Genomic DNA, 6,609 nt, shown 5'->3' with positions numbered 1-6,609 from the left:
TCAACTCCAAAGAGAAACCAAAATCACTGTCTTCTTGCCTTGCAAATTCAATGTCATGGGGACTTCACCGAAGAGCTGCAAGTTGCAACTTCCCATTGTGGCTATGCTAGCGCCTTGCTCGAATCGCCTCTGTGTTGTCACACAAACACAAGTTTAGCCGGTGCATGGACATAACAATATGTGTTGAGATATCGAGCTCATCTAGTGCTACGGACATTGATGACCTGCCTAGGTGATAGCATCCATACTTATCCGCTGGCACGGTTGGTGAGATTATGGTTGATATGCCACGAGTGGCTGTATGATAGCCACTTTGAAGTATGGCATAGTTATAGCGCCAGCTCATGTAGTCTGGTTCACGTTATGGACTAAGCTTTATAAGTTATAGTAGGAGAGTACTTTCCTTTATAGTATGTACCCTTATCTCTTAATGTTAATGGTTGTAATAGAGAAGAGAAGGAGATAGAAGAATATTCACCCATCCATCTCTCCCTTATGTCTTGCTCTCTCTCTCTCTCTTATGTGTGTATGTGTTTACTTGCAAGGAACTCAAGCTCTCCCTTTTGTGTGTGTTTGCTCTCTCTCTCTCTCTTATGTGTGTATGTGTGTTTACTTGCAAGGAACTCAAGCTCTCCATCTCCCTCCGTGCATTCTCTTTATGGTATCAAAGGTCCAGGAGACAAGTGAGAAGCAAGAACAACACAAGCAAGGAAGCAGTACATGGGTAAGGGTATTTCTATCTCTTTCTCTCTTTGATTTTGAAGCTTCGGTAGCTGTGAGAGCTACAGGCAAACAAGGAAGGCATTGTCTCAGATTGAGATATCCTCCTGGGTGATGGGTGAAGGAAGAAGACACCATTGTGTGTAGTTAACTTTGTTAATTGAATTTTTGCTAATTGAATCTTTGGGTTTTTCAATGCGACTCAAGTGCATTTCACGCTCTGCAAGTTTTCTGCAGAGTGTCGATTTTGACCGTATATGTCTAATTTCTTATTCGTGCATAGTTGCAACAAAAATTTGGTTATAGGACAGTCTCTGTAGAGAATCTAAGTGTTGCAAGTGTTGGTGGATATATGTGTATGTGACTAGTTCATATACAGTGGCATTATAAGATGTTTACAATACCACAATGTTAGAGATTGCAGATTTGTTGTGTAGAAGTTTTTGGAAAGGACCATATAGTAAGTTGCTGCATGTAGTCATCTATCCTACATTGTGAGCGAGAAGCTCGACAAGAATAACTTCCAAGCATAGAAGTTCACAATGACCAATTTCTATTGGGAGTTCATTTTTACAGGTGATGAAAAGGAGCCAAAGATTGGTGAAGAAAATCCCACCCCTCAGGCAATATAAAGCATGGCATGAAAGAGGCAGAAAGGTGTTGTATGGTTGTCTATCAATGTGATAGAATCTATGATTGTGTATATACAAGATGCACAAACATCTCAGGAGGCTTGGTGAAGATGTATAGCACAAAGCTCGGAAGATGCAACTAAACCAAGAGCTACACAATTTGACAAGAGGAAAACTGAGTATAAATGATTACTCAGTGAAGGGCTTGCAGATTCCCTTGCTTCTATCGGATCACCAGTAGATGATGATGATATGGTCTTAGTGACCTTGAATGGTCTTGGAAAAGAAAACGGTCAATTTCATACCTCCATTAAAGTTCGAGAGAACTTTTCTAATTTTTAAGAATTGATTGCTCTTCTCATCCATGAAGAAATGAATATTAGGGGAGGTTTATCCTTTGGAAATTCAAATGAGCATACTTTCTACTCAGATACAGGTAGAGGTTGAGGGAGATCATCATCTAGAGGTTAAGGTGAAGGGCATTTTGCAAACAGAAATCATGGGTAACAACAACAATAATAGGAATCAAATATATAAATAGGTGGAAACGGCCACTCTAGATGTAAATAGAGCTAGAGGGGCTGAGGTGGTTGGCAAAGAAATCAAAGCACAAATAGCATAGAGTGCTATTACTATGGCAAACTAGGGTAAATGGCAAAGGACTACTATGTTGCCATATATATAGGCAGTGATGTGTGTGAACACACTTAGGACCGCCGAGGCACTTTTTCCCTCTTTAGGAGGTTTTTTCCCCCGGCTTGTATATACGCCCATCATTGTAGGGCTAACTTATCTTTTGTACATTGACACAATCTAATACATTGTGTGTTGTGTGCATTCTTGCTTCTTCTTCTCCAAGCTTTGTGTGCTTTCCTGCAACCCTAATTCCAACAATTGGTATCAGAGCAGGCATCGGCTCCCAGGGCTACGCCGCCGGCACCCTCCGACTCACGTTCTCCGATTGAGGTGCGCTTTCATGAGCGCTTGCAGGTCCCTACACACAATCTAATACATTGTGTATTGTGTGCATTCTTGCTTCTTCTTCTCCAAGCTTTGTGTGCTTTCCTGCAACCCTAATTCCAACAATTGGTATCAGAGCAGGCATCGGCTCCCAGGGCTACGCCGCCGGCACCCTCCGACTCACGTTCTCCGATTGAGGTGCGCTTTCATGAGCGCTTTGCAGGTCCCTATACTCTGCAAATAAGCCCGTATGGCTTTGCGTTCTCAGAAATCGCAATCTGAGGTCGTTTCGGGCTCCGTTTTTGCATTGCAAGTTCTGCACACAGGTGTTTTCGTCATTTTCTGTAGAAATTTCGACAGTGCAGTTTTCTGCAAAACAGGCATACGTATTCTATTGTGGACCATGCTACATAGCACGAGTTGTTCTCTGTTCAGTCTTTGCTTCATTACAGGTAGCTTTTGCATCAGTTTCAGTCAGTGGGCCATGGCTGATAACAGCAATGATGTATTTCGCATGTTATCTGCTGATGACAAATTGGATGGAGACAGCAACTACCCACTTTGGGCATACATGATGCAGCATGTTTTGGTTGCAAAAGGAGTGTGGAACATTGTGCAGGGTATGGATGTACGTCTAGGTTCTGTGGATGTAGGATCTGTTGAGGATGTTGCAGGTTCTAGTAGCTCTACTGTTGCTGCTGTTTTACCCACTGCTGAACAAGCTCGTTGGGATGGTAAAGATGCGCAGGCTCATGCCTTGATTGCACTTTCTGTCAAACGTAACATCACTCCACATATTCGTTCAGCTAAAATAGCAAAACAGGCTTGGGATATTCTAGCTGGTTTGAACGAGGCAAAAATCTCTTACCTGCGTAAAGAGCTAGAATCGAAGATTATGCAGGAAGATGATGACATGAATGTTTTTCTTGCTGAGATTAAAGATCTCAAGGAACAGTTGATTTCTGCAGGTGAGATTATTCCTGATCATTCTCTTGTGCAGACTGTTCTTGATGCTTTACCTGAGTCATATCAGACTTTTGCTTCCACATGGAGACTTGTTACTGAGGACAGACCTGATGTTGTCAAGTATGATACTTTAGTCAACAAGCTCTTGAAAGAAGCGCAGTCCAGGCAAAACAGGGCTAGGCAGTATGCAGTTGATGCAGTTGCTACCCAGCAGAGAAGAAGTGGTAAGGCAGCCCCTTCCACTGTTTCTTCTCCTATTAGTAGGTCTGCAACTTCTTCTCCTTCCACAAGTAGCAACAATAGGTCTAAGAAGGCTCTTGATAAAGGCAAGAAAAAAATGAGGTGCAACTATTGTAAGGCAACTGATCATGTCATTAAGAATTGCCCTAAGCTAAAGGCTAAAGAGGCAAAGAAGAAAGAGTCAAATGTAGCCACAATAGCGGATGCTTCTACAAATGCAGATTCTGCAAATGTTGTGCAGGATACAGAATGGGCGTTTAGCATGTATTGCCAGTATGACCCATCTGTACATGATGCATGTTTGGCAATTTCTGTTGACTCTGATGCAACAATAGGTCTAAGAAGGCTCTTGATAAAGGCAAGAAAAAAATGAGGTGCAACTATTGTAAGGTAACTGATCATGTCATTAAGAATTGCCCTAAGCTAAAGGCTAAAGAGGCAAAGAAGAAAGAGTCAAATGTAGCCACAATAGCGGATGCTTCTACAAATGCAGATTCTGCAAATGTTGTGCAGGATACAGAATGGGCATTTAGCGTGTATTGCCAGTATGACCCATCTGTACATGATGCATGTTTGGCAGTTTCTGTTGACTCTGATGTTTGGTATTTTGACAGTGGTGCTACAAAGCACATTACCTCGCATCGTGATATGTTCACTTGTCTTGAGGCTGTCCCTAATGGGAATACTGTCACATGTGCCAGTAATGCTTCTTACCCAGTGAAGGGCATTGGTAAAATTATGCTTACTGCTGCAAATGGCAGCGCTTTCACACTTTCAGATGCTTTGTATGTGCCAGGGATAAAGAAGAATCTATTGTCTGTCTCTGCGCTTGCTAGACTTGGACTTGTAGTCAAATTTGTGGGATGACAGATATACTGTTTATGATTTGACTTCTAGTGATACGATTATTGTATCTGGCACCTTGTTTCGTGGGCTATATAGGCTCAATTCTTATGACAAGTGTGTGGAAGATTCAGCAAATGCAGTTTCTGATGAAAAGGCAGTTTCAGATGCAAAACTATGGCATGCTCGTTTTTGGTCATCTGAACTTTGCTAGTTTGCTGCGTTTGCAGAAATTTGATATGGTTGCTTCATTGCCCCCTCTTGAGGCACCATTGAAACATGTTTGTGAAGGCTGTATTTTGGGCAAAATGCAGCGTTCTGCATTTCCAAAGGATGGTTCTATGTGCGGGCCACTCGCAAATTGCAACTTGTACATAGTGATGTATGTGGGCCTTCTGTCGATCCTGGGCAGCTTTAATATCTTTACGAATTGACTGCATCTGCTGCTCCATGTTGTCAAGTATCTGTCTGGACATCTCGACCCTAATCAATTGGGTCGGACCAAGTTAATGGCGTTAAGTAATCTTGTCCATACAGAGCTTTAAAAGGTCTCATCCCGATACTTCGATGATAAGAAGCATTGTAGGCAAACTCGACTAGGTGCAGATAGCTTAGCCATTTCTTGGGTTCCCTGCCACCCACAACATGATCGAAGTATATCTTCGATTACTTGGTTTACCCTTTCAGTTTGACCATCGGTCTCAAGGTGATAAGCTGTGCTGAGATCCAAGAAAGTTCCCACTGCTTTGAAAAATGCAGTCCAGAACCTTGAAGTAAACTTGGGATCTCGATCACTTACTATTCTCCTGGGTAGGCCATGCAATCTGAAGATTTCTTTCAGGAACACTTTGGCCACATCCACTGCTGCAGTGTAGGTTTCTTTTACTGGGATCAGATGGGCAACTTTGGTTAGTTTGTCAACTACCACGAAAATGGAGTTGTAACCTGATTATACAACTGAAGGTAATCCAGTAATAAAATCCATACTGATACATTCCCACTTCATCTGGGGGATGTCCAATGGATGTAACTTCCCAGGCATTTTTATTCTTTCAGCTTTGACTTTCTGGCATGTCAGACATTGATATACATGATTCAGTACATCCTTTTTTAGACCAGGCCAAAAGAAGCTTTTCTTTACAGACATGTAGGTTTTGATGAAACCTGGATGTCCTGCTTTAAGGTTGTCATGGGCTTCATTCAAAATTTGATCCGTGGATCCCTCATCATTGGGAATGCATAGCCTACGATTATAATACATAATGCCATCATTCAGGCTGTACCCTTGAACTTTGTTCATTCAGGCTGTACCCTTGAACTTTGTTCAACTCCTGTGGAGTTTTGCTTTCCTGCATGAGTAGGGTAGCAATAGGGCCAAAGAATCTATCCTGCATGATCTTCTCTCTTGCTTCAATAATCAGAGGATTTGATACTAGGTAATTGCAAGCAAGGAGGCTTTTCTGCTGAGGGCATCTGCTACCACATTTTCTTTGCCTGGGCAGTACTTGATTTCAAAATCAAACTCCTGTAAGGTCTGCATCCACCTTCTTTGGCGCATGTTGAGGTCCTTCTGAGTAAAGATCCACTTTAGGCTCTGATGATCTGTCAATCAAAGTAAATCTTTTTCCCAATAGGTAATGTCTCCACAACTTATAGACTACTGAAAGTAATTCCAGGTCGTGGACAGCATAATTCCTCTCATGCGTTCTGAGCTTTCGGGATTCATAGGCCACTGCATGACCTTCCTGCATGAGTGCACCTCCTAGTGCAAAACCACTTCCATCAGTTATTACTACCTCAAAGGGTAGAGAGAAATCTGGCAGCTTTAGAACGGGACTGGTTACCAAGGTGGTCTTCAGCTTATCAAAAGCACTCTAGCACCTCGCAGACCACTGAAATGGGGTATTCTTTTTAAGAAGGTTAGTCAAGCGAGAAGCTATGAGAGCATACTTTGGTATAAAAATTCTATACCAACCAGTCAATCCCAAGACTTCTTTCACTGTCTTTGGTTTAGGCCAATCTATGACTGCTTGGACTTTTGCGGAATCTGGTCATCTTTGGATACCAGAAAGCCCAAGTATTCAACGTGGTCAGCAGAGAAAGTGCATTTGCTCTTTTTGGCAAGAGTTGGTGCTTCCTTAGAATCTCAAGAACTTTTCGGACATGAGTCTCATGGTCAGCTGCATTCTTTGAGTAAATCATGTCATCAAAGAAAACTAGAACAAAATCATCCAAGTATTCTCTGAGG

This window comes from Cibotium barometz, chromosome 19, assembly GCF_041138505.1.
Source record: "Cibotium barometz isolate CiBa-2024 chromosome 19, ASM4113850v1, whole genome shotgun sequence".
NCBI classification, from domain to species: Eukaryota; Viridiplantae; Streptophyta; class Polypodiopsida; order Cyatheales; family Cibotiaceae; genus Cibotium; species Cibotium barometz.
Note: the sequence above shows the minus strand (reverse complement) of the source record.